We start from the raw sequence: 25,407 nt of genomic DNA, 5'->3' as shown, positions 1-25,407 counted from the left end.
CTTCCAAAACTGCATGTTATTTTTCTGAATAAAGAGAGAAAAAAGATACCCATTTAAATGTGGCTTTTCTGTAGTTACCTATGTATAATTTTTAAAATATAATTTATTGTCAAATTGGTTTCCGTACAATACCCAGTACTCATCCCAGCATGTGCCTTCCTCAATACCCATCACCCTCTTTCCCCTCTCCCCCACCCCCCATCAACCCTCAGTTTGTTCTCAGTATTTAAGAGTCTCAATGGTTTGCCTCCCTCCCTCTCTGTTTGTAACTATTTTTTCCCCATCCCCTCCCCCACAGTCTTATGTTAAGTTTCTCAAGATCACACGAGTGAAAATATATGGTATCTGTCTTTCTCTAACTGACTTATTTCACTTAGCATAGTACCCTCCAGTTCCATCCACGTTGCTGCAAATGGCCAGATTTCAATCTTTCTCATTGCCAAGTACCGTTCCATTGTATATGTAAACTACATCTTCTTTATCCATTCATCAGTTGATGGACATTTAGGCTCTTTCTATAGCTATGTATAATTTAATATTGTTAACAGTAAGATATTGATGTAATTATTTTTAAAACTTGGAGATATGCTTGTGGTAAACTTGGACATTCTTTGTCTGAAATCATTCAAAGAGCTAAAATTAATAATCTTGGTGCAGTTAAAAGATACTAATGGAAGAAAAACACATCCACTTTATTCTCTTAATTGTTACTTTTTTTTTTAGTCCTAGGGAACCATCATTTTACAAAGAAAGAACTATAGTTCAGCTTTGGGTCATATTTTAGGTCACTTGTGATATAAACATATTTTCCAATTCAAGAGTTTTCTGTGGAGAAATTAAAATCTAGTGGTTTATTTTGAGGTAGTGAAACCATTTTGCTCTTGCTTTTGGTATTCTTCTGACTTTTCTTATGCCATCTTAGTCCTCTAGCAGGGACCCAGGTTTTCCAGCTCCTCTTTCTGCAAAAAATACAGTGTTGAGAGAGAGAAGTACCCTAGTCACAAAGGGTACTGATTTCATTTTTACATTACGCTCAAACTAAGCATGTCTAAAGCTTTCAGCCTCCCCTAGTCTCCAAGCTTCCCCAGGCCACCCCATGTGAGTAGTTTAACAATGAATAGAGCACAGCTTCAAGACAAGGCTTCCTGTATAGTTGTGTGTGTGTTTTCAAAGTGCTGCTCTCCAGCCATCATAGAGGGGTCATGAAATCAATTCAGTGGGTCATGACCAGTCCTTTTATTTTTATTGTAACAGAATCAATAGAAAATGTCAGAGTGCACTGCAACATAGTAGGATAAATACACTGTCATGAAACTTTTTTCATTTTGATACATTTGTGTTTGTATGTATACTAATTACGTATATAAAATACATTCCTTGCTGTAGATAATTGGCAAAAAAAAAAAAAAAAAGTGAAAACCCACTGTATCTCCTTTCAACCAGATTGCAACTTTCAGCCTCTTCATAGAAATTCTGGAGGACCATGCCTGTTGTCCAGTTGGGATCTGGGAATCATGGCAAAAATCCCAAATGTTTATGTATATCAAGTCACATTTTATTTCCATTTACCTAGGTTAGAAATGGAACCTTCTGGCTATTTGTACCCCTGTCCATTCAGGGGAGAAAAAAAAGTTTACTTGAGGAACATGAGGAGGAGAAAGACTGTCAACTCGACCATTTTCTAGACACTAATTCTGCCTCTCCTTTGGTAACATTCTAAGCCAGTTAAGGGAAGGTTACATTGATTAAAATGGGCAAGCATGGTTTCCATTTGAATGGGCACCTTTTTCATTTTTTTGAGAGTGGATTCTGTGGTGACGCCACAGAACTGAACCACAGAGTTCCTTGCGTCCAGAGGGGTGACTCCTGACATTTTCCTGCCAGCAGCCTCCAGGTGGAAGCTATCTGCATTGACCCCAGGAAGCCTCAGTGTCTAATGTCAGGATTTCCATTCCACTAGAGATGGAAACTCAGAACACTTTTTTGTTGTTGTTGTTCAAAGAACCCCAGAATATTTCAAAATGCAGAATGTCCTAAAACATAATTTTAATGTTCACATCATTTTCAGACCACTGACTAAAGGCCTGGCAGGAACCTTGAAAATCACTGGTTTCACCATTTTTCTTTCACACTTGTGCAACACTGAATAGGTGTAAATCCAGCCTTTACAGAAGAACGCCCAAATGAAATTTAATTTTCTTCCTCAAGTAACCCATTTCAGCAATATTTGTGAGTGTTGGTGCTCATTAAGTATGAGTCATTTGGACTGACATACAGGTTTGGGTTCATTCTGACAAAGTGTATTTGGTTAGGAACAAGTTAGTCTGTGATTACAGGAAAACGGTACCCGATTTCCAATGGTAAACCCCCCCCCACCCCCTTCACAGCTGAGCAGCCTCGTCCTGAGAGTGGAGTGTACTCTCACACCTGCTCTTTTGTCCCCCTCAAAAGGAGTGCTGTCAAGATTTCGGTAAGGGAATGATAATAGAGGCAAACAGTGTGTTGCTGTGACTGGAGAAATTGTGTGTTTGTAGAAAAAGGGCTTGGGATTGTGCATCTTGGAACTATGTTTACGTGAGAAAAAATGGGTAGTGCAGTTGTCATGTCTATGACAACATTTTTCTTTGTGAGCACTGAGCTGGATAACTGAAGCCTCGGAGTGGTTTGCAAGAGAACTGGGGACGAATATTGCTTCTAATCTGGTCCCCAGAGAGAAGCTTCTTGGTGAGGGGGAGAAGAAATGGGGATTTAGGCTGGAACACTTTTTTGAAAGTAAATGATGAAAAACATACAAGACGTTGCCCGCTGGCCTCAACATGGCTGAGGGCTCAATTAGGATTCGATCCACGCTCCCTGAAAACACTTGCCTGCCCTGAGGTCAGCCTAATGACTGGAAACTCTGCAAATGTAACAGCTACTGTCCCTTGGACTGTTTTCAACACACAACATATGCACATACAGTTTATACACACTCAGTATCAAGTTTGGATAAAATCAGTTTTCTAACAATGTCTTCCTTGTGTATAATGCTTGGTAGTGATGCAGATCATCAAAACCGATTAGAGAGATTCTTGAGTTACATTATTTTGGTGGACCACTATCCAGGAGAAATATTTTTTTTAATGAATTCTGCTTTTTCACTGGGCTCTCTCAGCCCAGGATCACCTCCATATCATCCTTCCTTCCTCTTGATGTCACCCCTTTTTAGAGCTGTCAATGGAGGAGAAAGGGTGTATGCAGTTCCTGGAACTTTCTTACCCTCCCTCACCCTCCTCTTGTTGGGGAGTTACTTTGCCACCATGGATTTATCCTCATATTCTGGGTCTGGATAGTGATTTTCATATTGCAAGTTTCAACTCATAGGTGGACCATAAAGTCCACCTAGCAGGTCACTCTGCTTTTTGCTTGCTTTCTTGCAAACGAACTAGAATTGAAAATACCGGAGCACGTTCATTACCCATAAGACAGCCAGGTGTTTTTTCATTTATATACATACAAATATATACATGTTCACTAGTGTGTTGTGGGTTGTGACGTAAGATGTATTTGCCATTGAAATCTGCTTATCTAGGAGACCAAGATAAAACTTTAAAAAAGTACTAAAATTACCTTTTATTGATAGTCTTTGCTGTTTGCAGCAACAATAGAATTTTGGCATGTGTCAGAGGCACTGACTTTCATTGAGCAAATAGGCTGTTTGTCTCCTTTTATTACCTAGTAGGAAGGTAAAGCCACTGTGTAAATGCAGCAAAATGCAGGAGATGGAAAGGAAGGGAAGAAAAGTAAACAGTGTAGATGGTAGGTTTTGAGTTCTTCTCAGTAAGTAGGCATTTCAAATATTAAGGACTCCTTCACATAAATGCTATAGAGTATTTCCGTATTCTTAGACATATCTTCATTTGTACACCAAATTATGATGATGTGTTATTACAGGCCAGGATGGCAGGTGTTTAGAAAGCACACCTGTTATTAAAAAAGCCACATTAGGGATGCCTGGGTAGCCCAGTCAGCTAAGTGACAGACTCTGGATTTCGGCTTAGGTCATGATCACATGGTTTGTGATTTTGAGCCCCCGCGTTGGGCTCCACGCTGACAGTGAGGAGCCTGCCTCAGGATTCTCTGTCTCCCCCTCTCTCTCTCTCTCTCTGCCCCTCCCCACTCACAGTCTCCCTCCCTTCCCCCTGCCCCAAGAACAAATAAACATTTGTAAAAAATAAATAAAAGGGGGGCGCCTGGGTGGCGCAGTCGGTTAAGCGTCCGACTTCAGCCAGGTCACGATCTCGCGGTCCGTGAGTTCGAGCCCCGCATCGGGCTCTGGGCTGATGGCGCAGAGCCTGGAGCCTGTTTCCGATTCTGTGTCTCCCTCTTTCTCTGCCCCTCCCCCGTTCATGCTCTGTCTCTCTCTGTCCCAAAAATAAATAAACGTTGAAAAAAAAAATTTTTTTTTTTAATAAATAAAAGGGCCACATTAGAACCCAGTACATTTTTATGTTTTGTTGACCCCAGGCTCACTTCTACCGATTCTACTTTCCCATGCCCCGCACTGATCTGCCCATCGGCATCTTCAGTGTGCCCCACTCCCTAAATCCATCATCACTTGAGGTGCCAGATCATCTCAGGTGCCTCAGTCATTGTCATTCCCAACATGCATACGCCTCACACAAAATCTGGTACCTAGAGACATGTACTTTTAAACTGCCTCAGGAGGCAGACTGATTCCTGTGACATTCCTTGAGCTGTGCTTTTTCCTCCTTTCCATTGCCTTCAGGGGTGGAAGAGGACAGCTATGAATTTAAATTATGGTTCCACTGCTTATTAGCTGTGTAGCCTTGAGCAAGTTGAGCTTCAGTTTCATCCTCTGTAAAAATTGGGGGGGGGGGGGGGATTGACCATCTGTAACTTTGTTAGGATGCCTATATGCATTAACATGTTAAAGTGCCTAGCAGTACTGTGCACAGAGTAGCTCTTCTGTCAGTGATAGTCCCTCCTCTTATGTTATCTGCTTTCTGTATTTCTAGAGAGCTGTCAGTCATTTAAGCCCCTAAGGTGGAGACTGTGCTTTACTCTTGCTACTTTCCACCCTGAAACTAAAGATCTCCATCCCTTTGGCTTCAGCCTTGCTGCCGTAACCCTTTAGACAATAAGACTCTGCCTAGCAATTGGGATTTGTGGCTCTTTTTGCACCCCTATGCTGGCTTAACCTGAAACATGTCAGAAGGTTGGGAATACCATTAGAACATATGCTTGAGCCTGCTTGGGCAGCTGGATCAATCCCCCAACACCTATGTGGCTACTGTACAGGCAGGTCTGAGGAGGGCACTAACTTTCTCTCCACTTCACTTTTGTAGGAGTAAGTCATCCTTAACTGAATCAAAAGATACTGCCCTTTCCATAATTCTTCTTCATCCCCTGATCTTCTAGGTAAAAGAATACTTAGAGAATCTCTTCCTTTCAATTTACCATTTGATCCTGAACTATTCATTTATGGGTGTTTAGATTTGAATTCACGTTTCTAGTATCTGTATATTTAATATGTTTTCCATTTTTAAGGACTTTAAATTTTTATTTTATTAAATTTTTTATTATTACCCTTTTTATTGAAGTATATTTAACATATAATTTTATATTTTAGGTGCTACAACATAGTGATTCAACAACTCTATATATTGCACAGTGCTCAAGAAGAGAGTAGCCACTATACAACATTATTACAATATTGTTATTATTATTTTTATTTTAGAATAGCTGACACACAGTGTTACATTAGTTTCAGGTATCCAACATAGTGATTCAACAACTCTATATATTGCACAGTGCTCAAGAGGAGAGTAGCCACTATACAACATTATTACAATATTGTTATTATTATTTTTATTTTAGAATAGCTGACACACAGTGTTACATTAGTTTCAGGTATACAACATAGTGATTCAACAACTCTATATATTGCACAGTGCTCAAGAGGAGAGTAGCCACTATACAACATTATTACAATATTGTTATTATTATTTTTATTTTAGAATAGTTGACACACAGTGTTACATTAGTTTCAGGTATCCAACATAGTGATTCAACAAGTCTATATGTTATGCTATGCTCACCACAAGTGTAGCTACCATCTGTCACCATACAGTGTTCTTACAATACTATTGACTGTATTCCCTATACTGTACCTTCTTTCCCTGTGAATTATTCATTCCTTAAGTGGAAGCCTGTGTCTTCCACTCCCTTTTACCCATTTTGCCCATCCCTCTACTCTCCTTTCTGGCAAACATCAGTTTGTTCACTGTATTTATGGGTCTTTTTCTGCTTTGGGTTTGTTGTTGTTGTTGTTGTTGTTGTTGTTGTTGTTGTTCATTTGTTTGGTTTTTTAGATTCCACATATAAATGAAATAATGTGGTATTTGTTTTTGTCCGACTTACTTCATTTATCATGAATGATACCCTCCAAGACCATCTGTGTTCTCACAAATGGCAAGATCTCATTCTTTTTTATGACAGGATAATATTCCATTATATATACACACATACACACATATACATTATATACATTACACACACACATCTTCTTTATCCATTCATCTGTTGGTGGTGACTTGGGTTGCTTTTATATCTTGGCTGTTGTAAAGCTGCAATAAACATAGAAGTGTGTATATTTTTTTTGAATTAGCATTTTCATTTTCTTTGGGTAAATAGCCAGTAGTGGAATTACTGGATTATGTGGTAATTCTATTTTTAATTTTTTGAGGAATTCAACTGCTTTTCACAGTTGCTGCACCATTTTACATTCCTGTCAACTGTGAAGCAAGAATTCCTTTTTCTCCACATCCCTGTCAATACTTGGTATTTCTTGTCTTTTTTGGTCTAGGCATTCTGATATCTTATATTGTGGTTTTGATTTGCATTTCCCTGATGATTAGTGATGTTGAGCATCTTTTCATGTATGTGTTGGCCATCTGTATGTCTTCTTTGGAAAAATGTCTGTTTAGGTTCTCTGCCCATTTTTTTGATCAGAGTATTTGTGTTTTGGTGTTGAGTTATATAGGTGTATATCTTGGATATTAACCCCTTATCAGATATATAATTTGCAAATATCTTCACCCATTCAGTAAGTTGCCTTTTTGTTGTTGATGGTTTCCTTTGTTGTGCAAACCAAAATAAAAAGCTTGAGCACATTGAGCATGATGTTAGCTGTGGGTTTTTTATATGTGGCCTTAATTAGGTTAAGGTATGTTTTCTCTAAACCCACCACTTTTTTGAGAGTTTTTATCATGAATGGATGTTGAATTTTGTCAGATGTTTTTTCGGCCTGTATTAAGATGATCATGTGATTATTATCCTTGATTTTGTTAATGTGGTGTGCTACATGGATTGATTTGCAAATATTGAACCATCCTTGCATCCCTGGAATAAAATCCACTTAATCATAGGGAATGATTTTTTTAATGTGTTGTTGAGTGTGGTTTCTTAATATTTTGTTGAGGATTTTTACATCTATGTTCCTCAGGGATATTGCCCTGTAGTTTTTGTTTGTTTGGGGTTTTTTTTTTTTTTGGTTTTGGGGAGGTTTTTGGCAGTGTCTTTGGTTTTGGTATTGGGGTGATACTGACCTTATAGAATGTATTTAGAAGATTTCCTTCCTCTTATGTTTTTTGATAATAGTTTGAGGAAAATTGGTATTGACTCTTCTTTAAATGTTTGGTAAAATTCACTTATGAATCCATCTGATCCTAGACTTATGTTTTTTGGGAGTTTTTTTAATTACTGATTGATATGTTCACATTTTGTATTTCTGATTCAGTTTTGGAAGATTGTATGTTTCTAGAAATTTTTGCATTTCTGCCAGGTTGTCTCACTTATTGGTGTATGATTTTTTGTGACAGTCTCTTATAATCCTTTGTATTTCTGTGGTGTTGATTGTTACTTCTGTCCTATTTCTGATTTATTTATTTATTTATTTATTTGGGTACTCTATTTTTTCCTTTAAGAACTTTAAAAATTCTTCTTTCATTGCAAGGTGAAATTACACCTGGAAATGAGTCTTGGTTTCACTTCTCAGTTATATCATCTTTGGCAATTTACAAGTTTTAGTTTCTACTGAAATATTTCTTCTTCCTTCCCAAGGATGTTGAAGACCAAAGTATACTGAATACTATGATGCCTTATACAAATGTGATCACACTAGTAACATTGTTATGGTAAATGATAGACTGTACATAATGATTACAGTAACTTTATTACTTATGGACTAGAGATGACTAGCTTATTCTTGAAGATGTCTCTGACTAGATCTGAGCAGTGTCACTTGCACTGTGACCACTAAGCCCTGATACCCTTTTAGGAGGAGCCCTGATAGAGGCACTCTTAAAAAGCTTTAGTCAACTCTAAAGACCCAGATCTACTCTGGAAACTCTGAACTCAGGCAGATAAACTTTGGGTACAGTTTTGTCATTCTGTAAAAAAAGATAGCATGCCTCTTATTCATTTAATTGTTGAGTGCCTGCTGTACAGTTTTACATACAGCACTGATAAAGTAAACAAATATGATGCCCACCCCAGTGGAACCTTATCAGGGAGTCTAAGTGGGGAGATAACCATAAAATAAACAATCACAAATATATCCATATTTAAAAACAGTAAATACTGTAAAGGAAAAGGATGTTTTACTTCATAAGGTTGTAAAAATAAGAGACCTTTGCTGGAAAGGACTTGAGAATCAGTTTTTACATATACCTCTTATTAAATAGTAGGTAGTAAATGTTCATTGATCAAATGATAAATAACTGGTCTAATATAATGTTACCAGAGATACTCCCTCAGGCAGTAAAGAGGTAGATTGGCATTGAGGGGGCACCTGGACTAGGAAGTCTTAAAACGTCTTTACTTAAAAGCTGTGTAGCTAAGAGCTAGCAGATGATTGCTGTGGACTTTAGGATTCCCATCTGTTAACTGGGGATAATGCTGCTCTTTGTCATCCTCTATTGTCTTGAGCTTTAAACAGAGAACTGGGGGTGCCTAGGTGGCTCAGTTGGTTAAGTGTCTGACTCTTGATTTAGGCTCAAGTCATGATCTCATGTTCATGGGATCAAGCCCCATGTCGGGCTCTGTGCTGACTGTGCAGAGTCTGCTCTGGGTTCTCTCTTTCCGTCTCTCTCTGCCCCTCTCCCACTCAGGCATACACCTGCGCAAATGTTCTCTCTCTCAATAAATAAATAAACTGTAAACTTAGCACCTGTAGGAATTGGGCCACAGCCTGCCCTGCCACAACATCACAACATCTGGAGATGGGTCCCTAGTCCCACAGTCCTCTCTGTAGAAATCTTAGAACCAGCTCTTGAGGGAGTCCCGTAGCTTGCCTGATGTGGGTCTCAGACCTTTGATAGCAGGATCTATAGCAATGGCACTGCGTATGGCTAGCTTTTGCCACGTGTTAAAGGATTACCTATTTTATGGAATTTCTAGGGAGAGCCCTCTGTTAGACCCAGGAGACTAATTGTGTGAGAATATGCACCCTATTAAAGAGTTTGGGAGCTAGATGGGTTTCAAGAACACATGTAACCACCACTTATTGTGTACTATGCTTGCTGCTTTGTCTACCCCACTTCATCTTACCCATACAGTTTCCCCCATTTTATGAATGGAGAAACTGAGGAGAGGCTATATGACTTGCTTAAGGTCACATAGTTACTAAGTAGTGAAACTGAGATGGACAGCCTGGTGTTTCTGACTCCAGGGCCTGAGCATTTGGCCACTATTCTACAGAAAACACACAAGCAGCCATGCCAACCATTAGAGGATTTGGGTTAGTGAGACCCTCCCTGTTGATATAAAAACCAAAGTCACAGGTTTGATATCTCCAAAGGGCAATTGTCTAATCCACCAGTGAGGGCACTGAGAAGAATGAGAGACAAGGGATTCTGTGGCTGAAGACAAGGTTTCAGCTCAGCAACTACCTATCCTTCTATCCCTCTACCCCCTAATCCATGAGGCTAGCTCAGAAATCTTGCCCACCTAGGAGAATCACAGAAGCTGGCCAGCATCTCCAGCCATGGACTCAGTCTGGGCTTGATATTTGTTGGCAGGGTTCCTCACCAAATAGTTAAGCAACCTATGGAGAACCTTGATCTTAACTTACAAACACAGAAAGGCATGCTGAGTAAGAGTCTGAATAGGAATCCTAAGATGGCCCCAGCTCAAGGAAGGAAACTCCCCTGGCTCTCTAGAGTAAAAAACAAGGGTTAATTCTATCCATACACCCACACTAACTCTTGCTCAGTCTTCCTGGAGACAAATCAAAGGAAAAATTATGTGAGTTATGCATGAAAGAGACAAATTATCACTTTTATTGACACAGATGTTATTCTAACTCTGTGTGTGTCTCAGCTGACCCCAGGTCAACAATACAAACAATAATTAACACAAGCAGGCTGCAAACCTGTCTCATTCCTGTGCACCTGAGTTTTAGTTGAAGGAGCAGGGATACACATAGAAGCATGCCTGGATCTTACTGTCTTTGTGTCTTAGAAGAGGGAGGGTAGGATGACATGCCTGGCTTTAGGTTCCAGCATCCCTTAACCCCATTAACTAAGACACTTGACTTCTGTGATGGCTTAGTTAAGCCATTGGCTCCTTACCCTTCCTCTCTCTCCAGTCTTGCTCTTGGGACTAGTGTAACCCATATTTAATAAAATGAATACATTACCCACACTGTACAGCTCTGATTTTGTTCTTTTGAATATTCCTTCTCCCCTCTGTAGAGGACTTGAGTCCTGGCCTTGTACTCCATCCCCATGGGGACTTGCCTCTGGACTGCTCTGACTTCTGCACCCTGCAGTGTCCATCTCTCCACCACCATCACACATTTTTCCTAACCCTCGACCTCACCACCCACTTGTTCCTGCCACCATGCTTTCTGGATATCCATTCTGTCCACCTGCGTAGATTTCTACCTACCAAATGTGTGTCTCTTCATGCTGGAACTAATTTTCAGGTTTATAGGTTCCTTCCAGTGCAACCTGCCTTCTCCTGGTTAATCCTTTCCCCCACAACAAACAACAGCATAATAGCATTTATCATGTGTTTATTGTGCATCAGCACTTTAAATCCATCCTTCTCATCAGCAGCCTTGGTCTTGTTCCTAACTCTTGGAGCAATCTGGCTATTAGCTGAGGAATTTAGAAGACTCCTTAGTCAATAGGTCAATAGTCAGTAGTGAGTCAACCTCATCATTTCTGCTGTTGGCCTTGTTCTGACATGACCCTTACTTAAGTTGTGCCCCAGTTCCATTAACTGCATTTATATATTGATACCCTTTGCTGATTTCCTGCCTGGATCCCCGGTGAAAGACATCAAGACTGACCTACAGTCCTATATGGGAGGCCTCCTTAAGCTAACTGCCAAACCCTTTGGCTCCCATGTTGTGCCAGCCTTCTCATATATCTGCCTGGTAAATGTCAGGCAGACACGAGCCTGCCTTATGCTGGGGTGAGCCCATCAGCATGCTCCCTTTTGCTGGAGTCTCTGATGCCACTGCCATTATGACTCTTCTTCCTTCTGCTCACAGTTAGAACCATCCCTGGTCACTGGTCTTGCCCTGGGGGACCATTCTGCTCTCTGGACCTCAGATGGAACACATGCTCTTATATTTTAAAGTATCTGTTAGGTCCAACCTATTGGGAAGTTTAGGGTAACATGACTTAACTAGGGCACACTCTTAATTTTCCTTCTCCCTTTCCACCTCCTATAGTAATTAGCTATCAATAAATGCTACTTTTCTGACTCAATTTAACAAATCAGTCTGTTCTTGGAATTCTCACTAAACTGACTTTAGTATGATTTAGTAAAATGGCATTTGCTGGTAGGAAAGTAATCTTACAGTGTTTAATTAAGCAGATTAAAATGTGATTATCTCAATTGTCAAAACTGTTTTTGTAGATTTCCTGTGTTTTCTGTTGTTTTCTGTAAAAGAAAGATTATTCACATTATTGTAATTCCATACAGTGCAAAACTAGAACAAAGGAAGTGATGCAAATCCTTTAGCAGAAAGGTCATTTGAGTCATTGGAGTGTCCTGAACCATAGAGGGCACTTAGAGCCATTGTTGATGCACAGCACATTTCTTCAGATTATGACACCACTCATTTATGTAGAGGTTTTTCATGTGAATATTGGCACTCGAGACATACACTTGTAAACAAAGGCAGGTAGTGTGAGGAGGAAGTGAATCCTTTGTAGAACTCTAAAATAAGCCAGATCCTCAGAACATCTCACTCTTAATAATTCCTGACATTCTTTATCTTTTAGAACAGAGAGGATGGGGAGAATTAAAAAGTAGGATTAGCAATGCTAGAAACGTGAATTCTGATTGATGATCCAGGATAACAACTTCAAACTAACAGATCTTGATGTTCTCACAAGAAAGGATGATGAAGATTCTGGCTCCCAATCACAATTGGTCGATATTTGTTGCTGAACACAGCACTGCACAAGCTCTCCATGTCTTCCTTGGGTTAGAGAAAGTGATGAATTCAGGGCCACAGCTGGCTTGTTTTGATGATTGACTGTGAGGAAAGAGGGTAATTTTGCAAAAGAGAAATCTTTCCAGAGTTTCCATTGAGGATTAGCCTGTTGAAATTCAGAGAACAAAGGCCGTGTAACTTTTGGTTAGCATTTTGCATAACTCAGAGTGACTAAATCTACAATTCCTGGTAACTCGATTTGAATCTTTGGCAAGCTTTGGAACTAGATAGGGAGCTATCAGATCTACCTCCAGGCTAAGATTAGCAATCATATTACTGGGTCAATGATTTTGCATTCTAGTCAGATTATTTAGATTGTTAAAAATCAATCATGTCTGCTGAATGAAAAAGGAGGAAATTGTAAGAATATACTCAAACTGAAATCCCAAAATCATTTGGAACATGGAATCCCTCTTTTCCTCATGCTCTCTCTTTTCTCTGTGGGTCTGCTGTATCCTATCATGTTTTCTAATAACTTTAGCTTGCTTGTGGTCCAGAATTACCTTATATCCCCTTAACGTAGCTGCTGTATCAATGTAACTCAAATTTCTATTTCTCTGTTTCCAACTCCCAAAGGGGGAGTCTTATGGCCCATATTAATTTTTTGAGCCAGGCAACCAAGTAGGTACGTAGTTGGCCAGCCTGAGAATAGACTAGTTTTGTGTCAGGTGCCCATTATTGGTTCATTCAGCTGTGTTTTAGGGTCAAAGACCAGAGTAGGTTTGCTCAGAGCAGCAGAGTCTGTAGACAGGGCAGATTCAGGCATATAAATAGGCAGTGGTTGGTGTCTCATATATGACTAGCTACCACCTGCTTTAAGTGAATCTGAACACTAAACTGTAGTGAACGAAAAGTGCTCTGGATGAGGAGACCCCAGTCTGGTCTTTTTTCCTTTTGAATTTTTAAATTCAATGAAGATGACCTCCTTTTCTCTCCTGGTGAAAGGTGGCCTGTCCTGTATCCCTTCTCTCCTGCCTCCAAGTGAAAATTAAAACATAATATAAAAAACTATTGCTGCAAAGACAGTGGCAACTGAGAAGGAGAAGAGCAAATGGGAAGAGAGAAGGAGAAAGAGAGTGGGGGAAGAACTGACTAGAGATGGGATCTTCACTTTGCACCCATAAACTAAGTACATTTCCATGACGCTAAGCCATAACCTAGATGATTAGGGCTGACGTTGGGAGGTTTGAAGGAGATGGAGAGGGAGGGAGATGGAGTTTAAATAAGGGCGGAAGAATATGAAGGAGACAGTTTGGGATATGGGGCCTTAGTAGGTGGAAATTCCACCTTGGTGTCTTTGAAGTGCGATGGCCAAAGGATAGGATGAAAGGGGGACTAGAAACGAAGGTGAACCAGTGAGCAGGGCTGGCTTTCATCTTTCCCTCTTTCTGAAAGCACTCCAGGAGCCAAGTTCATGAGCAATCTCTAGGGCCCAGGGCTCAGCATGAGTGTCTCAATTTCTAACCAGCCCCAAAAGAGATGCACCAGACAACAAGCATCTGGGTATTCCAGACATCTTTACTGGGCTGTAATGTTTCGGTTTGCCATTGTAACAAATGGCCAGAGTTGCAGATGACATTTAACTGTTGGGAAAGATTTATTTGACTTTAAAATGTAACCTGATCTTTTCAATTAGCATATCCCCTTTGGGAAGGAGAAAAGAACCTTTTTATTCTTTGGTGTATCTTCACTTGCTTTTTTTTTTAATTTTTAATGTTTATTCAATTTTGAGAGACAGAGAGAGACAGAGCATGAGCAGGGGCGGGGACAGAGAGAGGGAGACACAGAATCCCAAGCAGGCTCCAGGCTCTGAGCTGTCAGCACAGAGCCTGACACGAGGCTCGAACCCACGGAACCTGAGCTGCAGTCAGACACTTAACTGACTGAGCCACCCAAGCACCCCTTCACTTGCTTCTAACATTAACCATCTCCCTAATTTGATATCCTATGGTCTGGCCTGCAAAACCACATATATCAAGCTTCCTAAATATTTGGTCTTGAATGCAGGGCTTACATTGCACATATCAGTAATCTTTTGCCTTTCTTTCTTGGTGATTAAAAAACAGGGCCTACTGAACTCCTGAACTCATTCTACTAACGTAGCTCAGATGCCTTATTCCTTGAAACTTTCACAGATTCTTAGAGTTATTGTGTCCCCTATACTTGGGTCAGCACATACACTCACCGTGGTTACCTATTTGCATGATGTTCTCCCTCAGTAATCCATGAACTCCTTTCCTGTATCACCACTTCTCATTTTTTTCACTTCTGAGCTTCCAGCCCTGAGCACAATAACTGGTACACAGTAGATGCTCAATGAATGTTCATTGAATTGAGTAGACTATGTTCAATACAGTTTAGCATGCATGATATTCTTGGGAGCCATTCTGTAAGGCCATGTAATAGGTGACAACTTTGGTGTGGTTGGAAGAACAAAGGAGTTGGAATCAAGACACCTGTGTTCAAGTCCTCACCTTGTTCTTTATGGATATGTGGCTTTGGTCACAGTCTCCCTGAACTTTGCATGTGAAATACAAATAATGATTCCTGCTCCTCAAGGCTTTTGTGAAGAAGAAATTTTAAAAAATATGAAAAGTCTCTGTAATGTTAAAGTGCTATATATAAGCATGATATCATCAAAAGATAACATCCTTCTGAAAATTCAGAAAATAATCCCCCTTAGATATGTGATTCAAGACAGACCTTTATTCTGTAGCAGACCAGCTACCTTTATTCTGTATACAGACCAGCTCTGTAGCAAACATGTCATAGAGTTAAAAGCTATACTGTTGTGAGAATAATAAATACGAAGCATCTAGTATAACGCCTAGCATATAGTAATCATTCAGTGAATGATAGCTATCATTACTGTTTTCACCCCTACTGTTATTAGGATAATGTAGCATTTCCTCAGCTGGCTGGCTCAGCGGAAAGCAGTTGGGCTATCAAAGAAGGGTAATGAATCTTCAGTCCTCGTACAGTTCTATAACCCTCTATTTCTGAACGAGCATCTGATTTCTTGTCTTCTTTAAACTCTAATTTTCACTTGTGTACTGTAGGATGGCTTCAAGCTCAGAGAAGAGGAGCTCTAAAAATTCAGGTGAGCATAGCTATCCTCTTGAGCATGCACTTTAATTCTCTCATTATCTGTTTGTCAGATAGCAGAACCTCTACTGAGAATGGCAAGGCTATAAAAATGTCTGCATTTATCTACAAAGGCAATATCCTACTTTATTTGGAAGTTGAGGTGGAGATGGAGACCTTTCAAGTACTTGATGCCATTGAGCCTTGTTAATTTGTGAAAGGGTTTTGTACTTGCCCTCTTTTTTTTTTTTTAACCATTCTTAATTTTCCAGTCCTACTTTCTTGTTGGCTTCAAATGTGCTCACGAGAGTCCTGCCAGCTTTAGTTGGAAGGAATATATTTCCGAGCTTAGTTGGACATCAGTTTTTTTTGGGCCCTGCCCAGACTTTTGACAGAGAAGGTAGTGTTAAGGGGGTTGATGGTGTCTAGACAGTAAAATCAGAAACTGTGTAATTTATGTTCTATTACAGACATCCACTTCCCGGATTGGAAAAAGGAAACTGGTTTTTATCTAAGGAAGTTACATTAAAAACCAAAGCCCCTGGGTATTTCTGACCTATGAAAAGTTGAAGCTTGAATAGTTTTATATAACATTCTTTAGTCCCTTCAAAGACAAGAGTTATTGAGAGTATTACTGTGTAGATGAGAAATAAAACTTCTAAGTTCCAGGAGACAGTTTGTAGAACTGTATAGTGATCCTTTGCTGCTGCTTACCACAGGTTGAACCCCTATAAACTCACAGTGCAGTTTAGGTATTGCACATCAGTTTTAGAGGGATATGGGAAAGTTAGAGAGGAGAAAGGCTAATAGCCAAAGATGATGGAGTTGTTCAGACCTGTAAAGAAGATTGCAGATCTGACTCAGGGATTTAAAAAAAAAAAAAAAAAAATCAAACTTTGCTTTAAAGAAAAAGCATGCTCTTGATTAGGAAAAAGTATAATAGAAATTTAAAATGTCTTAAATCCACAGTATTTTATATTTCTTTTTAGATTACTTAATGCTCAATGATAAACTAATAATGTTTATAAACTAATGATGTTTATCAGGTACTCAATATTCAGTAATGTCAAAAGTAATGGGATGACAAAAATCTTAATAAGCTGGGCAAAATCTATGTGGAATTAAAGGATTTTAAGGCCCATGATAGCTTTTGTTTTATTTAACCTGGATGATTATCCAGGTTTTTAATGAAATCTCTCCATTTTTTTTCAGAAAAGTATAAACTCCTCTATGTAGCACTATGAGACATTGTATCAAATTCTGCTCTCTGAACTGTTCAGAACACATGCATTTAAAATGCTGTAGTCTTGGGACATCTGAGTGGCTCAGTCAGTTGGGCGTCCGACTTCGGCTCAGGTCATGGTCTCACAGTTCATGGGTTCGAGCCCCACATCAGGCTCTGGGCTGACAGCTCAGAGCCTGGAGCCCACTTCAGATTCTGTGTCTCCCTCTGTCTGCCCCTCCGCTGCTTGCACTCTGTCTCTTGCATTGTCTCAAAAGTAAATAAACATTAAGAAAAAAATTAAAAATAAATTTTAAAATAAAAAAATTAAACAAATAAAATGCTATAGTCTTATTATTATTTTTTTAATGTTTATTTATTTTTGAGAGATAGAGACAGAGCATGAGCAGGGAAGGGGCAGAGAGAGAGGGAGACACAGAATCTGAAGCAGACTCCAGGCTCTGAGCTGTCTGCACAGAGCCTGACGCAGGGCCCAAACTCACAAAATGTACAATTGTGACCTGAGCCGAAGTTGGACACTCAAATCAACTCAGCCATCCAGGCACCCCTAAGTTGCTTCTAAATTTTACATAGAAAGAACTTTTTAGTATGTAGTAATTAAAATTTGTTTTAAAGAGCAGATCATTTCAGAAATTATATATTAATAATAGATATTAAAATTAGATATCAGAAAACAGAGAAGAGTATCAAATGTATAATGTATTGATTGCTACATACTCATGATATGTGTAATATGCAGAAATCTCTGTAGCAGCCAGAGATTGTGATAAAAGCCTTTTCCACAGCACCATAGCCCTTTGGCAGGAAGACTGCAAGGGTCGTAACTGCATCAGATACTTGGGAAGCTCAAGTCAGTTGTTCAACATGCCACTCCAGTCTGGGATGTTTAGCTTGTCAGCTTCCCAGGGTGAGAGTCTACACCTTCTGCGGTTTCCATGGTTCTGGCACAGTGGTGAGAATGTAGAGGACACAGTGGGAAATTCTCAATTAATTGGTGGAATTGTCTGTGTAGAATGTGTTGGTAACCAGCATACACTGGAACATTGTATCCCACCACTGCTAATTATGGTCAAATGCAATTATCGGAAAACTGCATAAATAATAATAGTAATAATAATAATAATAATAATAGTGACCATTAATTAATGGTAATAACAATTACCATTAATTAAGCACTTACTGCCAGCTCATTTAATCTTTCCAACAACTTTATGAATTTGATTTTATTTTCACAGTTTTCTAGATGGGCAAGTTGAAGTTAAGTGACTTGACTAAGATCACAAACTTAGTAAAAATTGGAGTTGTTTAGATTCAGATTTGTCTTTCTTGAGTCCAAAACCTATCCTTTTCATTATCAGCCCATTCTAGAACTTTTTATTCATCTTTCCCACTAGCTTCTCATAAGTTATAATTTGGCCTACCCTAGGGTGCTCAACAGAACTTTCCAGATGTCCATGTTTCATACCTCACAGCTAAAGACCCTTTGAAAATCTTTCACCATCATCCTGATCCTTGTTCTGATTATTTCATGCTGTATAACAAACTATTCCAAAACTTAGTGGCTTAAAGCAATAACAGAATTTAATTTGCTCATGAATCTGCCGTTTGGGCCAGACTTAGAGGGGATAGCTTGTCACTGCTTTGCTTGGTGTCAACTGGGGGTGGCTCAAAAAGGAATAAATAATTATTTACAATTCTGGCAGTTGGTACTGGAAAGACTCAATAGCTTCTGGCTGCCACAGCTGAGGCTCCACAGGCTTCTCTCCCCATCCGTATATGGATTTGCTTGTGTCCTGTATGGTGGTACCAGAGTTGCTGGGGTTCCTATATGTCAGCTCAGGACACCTAAGAGACAGGGCGACAGAGAGAGAGAGAGAGAGAAAGCCAGATGGAAGCCATATTGCCTTTTTTAACCAAGTCTCAGAAATCATGCAATATCACAGTTTATTCGTTAGAAGTAAGCCACTGAGGCTGGCCCATATTCAAGGGAAAAGAAATTAGATTTTACCTACTGCTAGAGGAATATCAAAGAATTGGTGAACTTGTTCATCATGGTACCATGTGCCTTTTCTAAGTAGGTTTACTCCTGTCTCAATTCAAGGCAGTAGGGCTGGGCCTGGGCTCAAATGTGCAAGAAGCGCAAGTTGTCAACAACATTCATTGCTTTGCCTCTTTTAGAGCCTCTTTTCCCACCAGTAATAGCACTGTACAGCAGTAGAGCTCCTCTGCTCTCCCAAGCCCGGAACTTTCCAGCTCTCCCACTCCACACCCATCCTCATCTCCATCCTAATACTTATCTAGATGATCAGTTCACCCAGGATAGTGAAGCCCAGAGAGGTGCTCGGCACCATTACCAACACAGCCAACAGAACTTGTACAGTGTCAGCACCGCCTGGTGCCTGAGCCAGCTCTGACCAAGGTTCACAGTGTGCCTGTATTGCTATAGCACATATCTGCACATCACCAATCGTACATTATTGCTTCCTCATCATTTGTATTAATGATCTTTCCCAAGATGTTTCTGCCAAAACCTTCATTACCCACATTATACCACACTTTTGTGTTCTCTGAAACATTAAATCAACATGGATGGCATTAATAGAACACACTAGCTCTGGTGTAGCAAACACCTGTTTGATGGCATAGGAAAGAGTGGGTTCACCTTCCTAGGAAGAGTACAGTGGTTGTAGAGACAAAGCAGGAGTTTTCTTTGGCTGTCTTAGTGATTTTCATGTGCTAGAAAATAAAATATAGTATCTCAGTATTTTCATAAATCTTGCTGCATATTTTTCTCAGGTTTATGAAAATGCACTTCTAAAAAATTAAATTTAAATACTAAAAGCTTCTTACATCTTTGAGAGATAATAGGGAATGTTATTTTATGTGCTAGTAAAATAAATTATTGTAGTTTTGTCTGGATCTCCTCTGCCTTGTTTCCAAAATATCATATTTTCATTGTGTTCTTAAGTTAAAATAATCTGCAGGATTTATAGTGTGAAGGCCAAGGACTCTGTACCTTGTTTCTAATCGTCTTATCAATTGCATAGCAGTCTATAAAGGCACCAGCAAAGTACATTTTTTTATTTTAAAATATGGTGCATCATTTGGGGAATGCAGATGTGGCCCTTAACTCCTAATTCTGAGGTTACTTCATCATACATGAGCAGTGGGGTCTTATGCTGCTTAATCTTACTTCCATAAGTAGCTGTCTCCAATCTTTGGTCTCCAGGAGGATATAGTAACCTGTACCAGGGATCCTGGTACATTACTGCATGCCAGGTTATAGGGCTAAACTCAGACACTGTTGACTATGACAATCACCAGTGGTCATTTAGGGAGTGTTTACTGTGTGCCAGTGACTTGAGAGTTCTTATCTCACTTAATCCTTGGAGACAGTTGTTAATATCTACATTTTATGAGCATCAAAACCAAGACTTCAAGAGATTAAGTAATTTGACCAAGATTGCACACTAATACATGCTGAAAACTTGATTCTAAACTGGGCCTTTTTTTTTTAAGTTTATTTATTTATTTATTTATTTATTTATTTATTTATTTATTTTGAGAGAGAGAGAGAGAGAGAGAGAGAGTGAGTGAGCAAGTGGGGGAGGGGCAGAGAGAGAGAGAATCCCAAGAAGGCTTCACACTGCCATCAGTGCAGAGCCCGATGTGGGGCTCGAACTCACGAACTTAAAGATCATGACCTGAGCCAAAGTCAGACATTTAACTGACTGAGCCACTCAGGCTCCTCTAAACTGGGTTTTTTGACTCCCCAGCTCTTGCTTTTGGCCTAATTACTACAACCATTGTTTGCCATTCTTTTTCCCCCCTCCCATTACCTTATTGAAATTCAAAAAAGTCTCAGTTGCTAGAGGATGCTATTGCTGTGATATGAAATTCTTTTCTCTCGTGCACTGTGAAGTACCATGTATAGTAAGAAGAGAATGAAAATAGACATCTGAGAGCTTGCAGAGTTTCTGTTTGCATGTGAATCAAATGAGCCTTGTAGGACTCAGTGACATTGTGTTACCACATAATGAATATCTTTATATAATTGAATTGAACTCACAGGAAACATTGGAATTGATGACCAGCCCTAAATTGAGACTGTGCAGCAAGGAGGAAGGACCCAGGCTGCCTCCCACTTTCCTGTGTTCATTGGTCTATTTTATGAGCAAGCTTGTGGAGGGCTTGTGTAGAGCTCAATGAGATGATATACCATGAGATATGGGAAGAGCAACCCTTATAAATGGAGTAACACTAAGCAAGAAATGCCTATAAAATTGCGAACCTAGAGGGTGAAGGGCACTGCTTGCATCTCACATGAAAGCTACTGAAGAAAGGAGGGAGGAGAGACTCCCAGAATGGTGCCTGTGTAGAAACAGTGACAATCAAGATTCAGACTTTGTCCACTGACTCTAAAATCGGTGGCAATGAAATTAGTTTACTCCACAAGTTCATGGTAGTTGAGGTTGTGATGACAGTTCCCTTTTGACTTTAGATTGTGTTGTTATCCAGCCAACTCTTAAAATAAAACTCCTACTTACATGAGGTCAATGTGCTAGACACTACACCATAGTCTACTGGGATTAAGGGTAGGAAAAAAATAAACAGACAAATGTAGCAGTGATAAGAATTATGACTGAGAGAAACACTGAGCACAGTGGAATGGGGGCCCTTGTCTAAAATAGATAGGTCCCAGAAGACTTACCAGAAGTGGTGACATCTGAGACAAGATGAGCATTTATTTGCTTTTTAAGATAATTTTATTGCTTTTAGGGGTGTGTGTATGTGTTGTGTATGTTTGTATGCATTTATCCCAGATAAATGAAAAACCTAAAAAAAACTTATGTAGTGCTGTGTTAAATAAGAATGAGTGGTAATAGTGAATACCCTTGCTTTGTTCCTGATCTAAGAAAGAAAAGTATTGTTTAGCATTGCTTTAGCTGTATCCCCCAACGTTTGATATTTTATATTTTCACTTTTGTTTATTTCAGTGAAGTCCTTTCACTTCTCCTGAGACTTCCTCTTTAACCCATTGACTATTTAGAAGTGTGTCATTTGGTTTCTACATGTTTGAAGCTTTTCCTGTTATCTTTATGTTACTAATTTTTTGTTTGATTCCATTGTGGTCAGAGAACACACTGCATATTTTTAGGTCTTTTAAATTTGATGAGGTTCGTTTTATGGCCCAGGATATATTAAGTTTAACATATCTTAGTATATGTTCTATGGGCACTTGAAAAGAATGGATATCCCACTGTAGTTAGGTGTCCTATAAATGTCAATTATATGTTGTTGGTTGATGGTGATGTATTCTTCTGTATCCTTGCTGTTTTATGTCTTATTGTTCTATCAGTTGCTGAGAGCAGGATGTTGAGTCTCCAACTATAATTGTTGATTTGTCAATTTCCCTTTTCAGTTCTATCAGTTTTTGCTTCACATACTTTGCCACTGTGTGGTTTGGTGCAGCCATTTAGGATTGCTGTCTTCTAGATGGACTGACCCTTCTAGCATATTGTAATGTCTCTCTCTGTCTGTGTTTCTTGTAGTTTTCTCTGCTTTGAAGTCTACTTTATCTGACATTAATATAGCTACTATTTTCTTTCGACTAAGGTTTGCATGATATATCTTTTTCTTCCCTTTTATTTTGAGCCTACCTATATCATTATGTTTGAAGTGAGTTTTTAGTGGACAGCATATAGTTGTGTTACTTATTTTTTTAATTTATTTTTTTAAATTTACATCCAAGTTCTTTAGCATACAGTGCAACAATGATTTCAGGAGTAGATTCCTTAAAGCCCCTTACCCATTCAGCCCATTCCCCCTCCCACAATCCCTCCAGCAACCCTCTGTTTGTTTTCTATATTTAAGAGTCTCTTATGTTTTGTCCCCCTCCATGTTTTTATATTCTTTTTACTTCCCTTCCATTATGTCCATCTGTTTTGTATCTTAAAGTTGTCATATGAGTGAAGTCATATGATATTTGTCTTTCTCTGACTGACTAATTTCACTTAGCATAATACCCTCCAGTTCCATACACATAGTTGTGAATGGCAAGATTTCATTCTTTGTGATTGCCAAGTAATACCCCATTGTGTGTGTATGTATGTGTGTGTGTGTGTATGTGTATATATATATATATATATATATATATATATATATATATATATACACACCACATCTTCTTTATCTATTCATCCATTGATGGACATTTGGGCTCTTTCCCTACTTTGGCTATTGTTGATAGCACTTTTATAAACATTGGGATACATGTGCCCCCTTCGAAACAGCATACCTGTATCCCTTGGATAGATACCTAGCAGTGCAATTGTGGGGACATAGGGTAGTTCTATTTTTAATTTTTTGAGGAACCTCCATACTGTTTTCCAGAGTGGCTGCATGAGTTTGCAGTCCCACCAGCAGTGCAAAACAGATCCTCTTTCTCCTTATCCTCACCAACATCTGTTGTTGCCTGAGTAGTTAATGTTAGCCATTCTGACAGGTGGTATGAGGTGTGAGGTTGTATATCTCACTGTGGTTTTGATTTGTATTTCCCTGATGATGAGTGATGTTGAGCATGTTTTCATGTGTTGGTTGGCCATCTGGATGTCTTCTTTGGAGAAGTGTCTATTCATGTCTTTTGCCCGTTTCTTCACTGGATTATTTGTTTTTTGGGTGTTGAGTTTGATAAGTTCTTTACAGATTTTGGATAGTAACCCCTTAGCTGATATGTCATTTGCAAATATCTTTTCCCATTCTGTTGGTCGCCTTTTAGTTTTGCTGATTGTTTCCTTCACTGTGCAGAAGGTTTTTATTTTGGTGAGGTCACAATAGTTAGTTCATTTTTGCTTTTGTTTCCCTTGCCTCCGGAGGCGTGTTGAGTAAACAGTTGCTGTGGCCAAGGTCAGAGAGGTTTTGCCTGCTTTCTCCTGGAGGATTTTGATGCCTTCCTGTCTTACATTTAGATCTTTCATCCATTTTGAGTTTATTTTTGTGTATGGTGTAAGAAAGTGGTCCAAGTTCATTTTTCTGCATGTTGCGGTCCAGTGTTCCCAGCACCACTTGCTGAAGAGACTGTCTTTATTCCGCTGAATATTCTTTCCTGCTTTGTCAAAGATTAGTTGACCATACGTTTGTGGGTCCATTTCTGGTTCTCTATTCTGTTCCATTGATCTGAGTGTCTGTTTTTGTGCCAGTACCATACTGTCTTGATGATTACAGCTTTGTAATACAGTTTGAAGTCTGGGATTGTGATGCCTCCAGCTTTGGTTTTCTTTTTCAAGATTGCTTTGGCTATTCGGGGTCTTTTCTGGTTCCATATAAATTTCAGGGTTGTTTGTTCTCACTCTGTGAAGAATGCTGGTGTTATTTTGATAGGGATTGCTAGTTCTTCTTTCCAAAGATTTCAAAATTCCTTCTTTTATTATTACCTTTTTACCTAGAGAATCTGGTTTAGCCATTTTTTAGGGTAGGCCTGCTGGTGACAAATAATCTTAGTTTTCATTTATTTGGGACTGTCTTGATTTTCCCTTTATTCCTGAAGGGCATTTTCATGGATATGGGATTCTGGATTGACAGTTATTTTTTTCATCATTTGAAAAATGTGTCATTTCCTTCCAGCCTCCATAGTTTCTGATAAAAAATTCATTGTCATTTGAATTGTTTTCCCTCTATAGATAAGTTGTTATTTCTCTGTAGCTGCTTCTAAGACTTTTTTTTTCCTTTAGTTTTCAGAAGTTTGTCTATGATGTATCGTGGTTTGGTTTTTTTTTTTTTTTTTTAATTTATCTTGTTTGGAATTCATTCACCTGCTTGAATCTGTAGGTTTATGCTTTTGCCACCTTTAGGAAGTTTTCAGCCATTATTTCTTTGAGTGCTTTTTCAGCCTTGCCTTCTTCTCTCCATCTGGAATTCTAATGACAAGAATATTATAACTTTTCTTAGAGTCAGTCTCACAGGCTCATTTGGTCCTTCTTTGTAGCTTCTGTTTCTTTGATGCAACTTTCTATTTTCTCATTTGTTTCCAGCATGTTTGTAATTGCTCACTGAAGTATTTGGTGCTGGCTGCTTTAAAATCTTTGTCAGGGCACCTGGGTGGCCCAGTCCGTTGAGCGTCCAACTTCTGCTCAGGTCACAGTCTCGCAGTTCATGAGTTTGAGCCCCACGTCGGGCTCTGTGCTGACAGCTCAGAGCCTGAAGCCTGCTTCAGATTCTGTGTCTCCATCTCTCTCTGCCCCTTCCCATTCATGCTCTGTCTCTCTCTGTCTCTCAAAAATGAATAAACGTTAAAAAAATTTTTTTTAAATCTTTGTCGTATAATTCTAACATCTCTGCCATCTCAGTGTTGGTATCTGTTGATGGTGAGTATCTATTTAATGTAATTAAAATTGTGGTTTTCCTTGTTCTTAGAGTGATGGGTGATTTTGAATTGAAACCTGAACCTTTTAGATATTATATTAGGAGACTCTGGAGTTTATTAAACCTTCTATTTTAGCTGGTTTCCTCTGACATTCCTTTGGCAAGGGAAAGGTGAGGGCACTGCTTAATTATTGCTAGGTAG

At 39.2% G+C, this 25,407-nt stretch overlaps 1 protein-coding gene and 1 long non-coding RNA gene across 19 annotated transcripts in view; both read left to right on the top strand.

Moving 5' to 3' along the window:
- The window catches only part of DDAH1 (dimethylarginine dimethylaminohydrolase 1), a 246,140-nt gene that overhangs the window by 116,647 nt on the left and 104,086 nt on the right, over window positions 1-25,407 (top strand). The window lies entirely within an intron of this gene.
- LOC123598161 lies at window positions 7,598-24,965 on the top strand. Its single transcript, XR_006712422.1, has 3 exons — window positions 7,598-7,696; window positions 8,423-8,437; window positions 24,933-24,965. It is a non-coding gene; the product is annotated as an uncharacterized LOC123598161 (long non-coding RNA).

This window comes from Leopardus geoffroyi, chromosome C1, assembly GCF_018350155.1.
Source record: "Leopardus geoffroyi isolate Oge1 chromosome C1, O.geoffroyi_Oge1_pat1.0, whole genome shotgun sequence".
Taxonomy (NCBI): Eukaryota; Metazoa; Chordata; class Mammalia; order Carnivora; family Felidae; genus Leopardus; species Leopardus geoffroyi.
The sequence above is the reverse complement of the archived record's forward strand: the minus strand, read 5'-3'. Positions and strand labels throughout refer to the sequence as shown.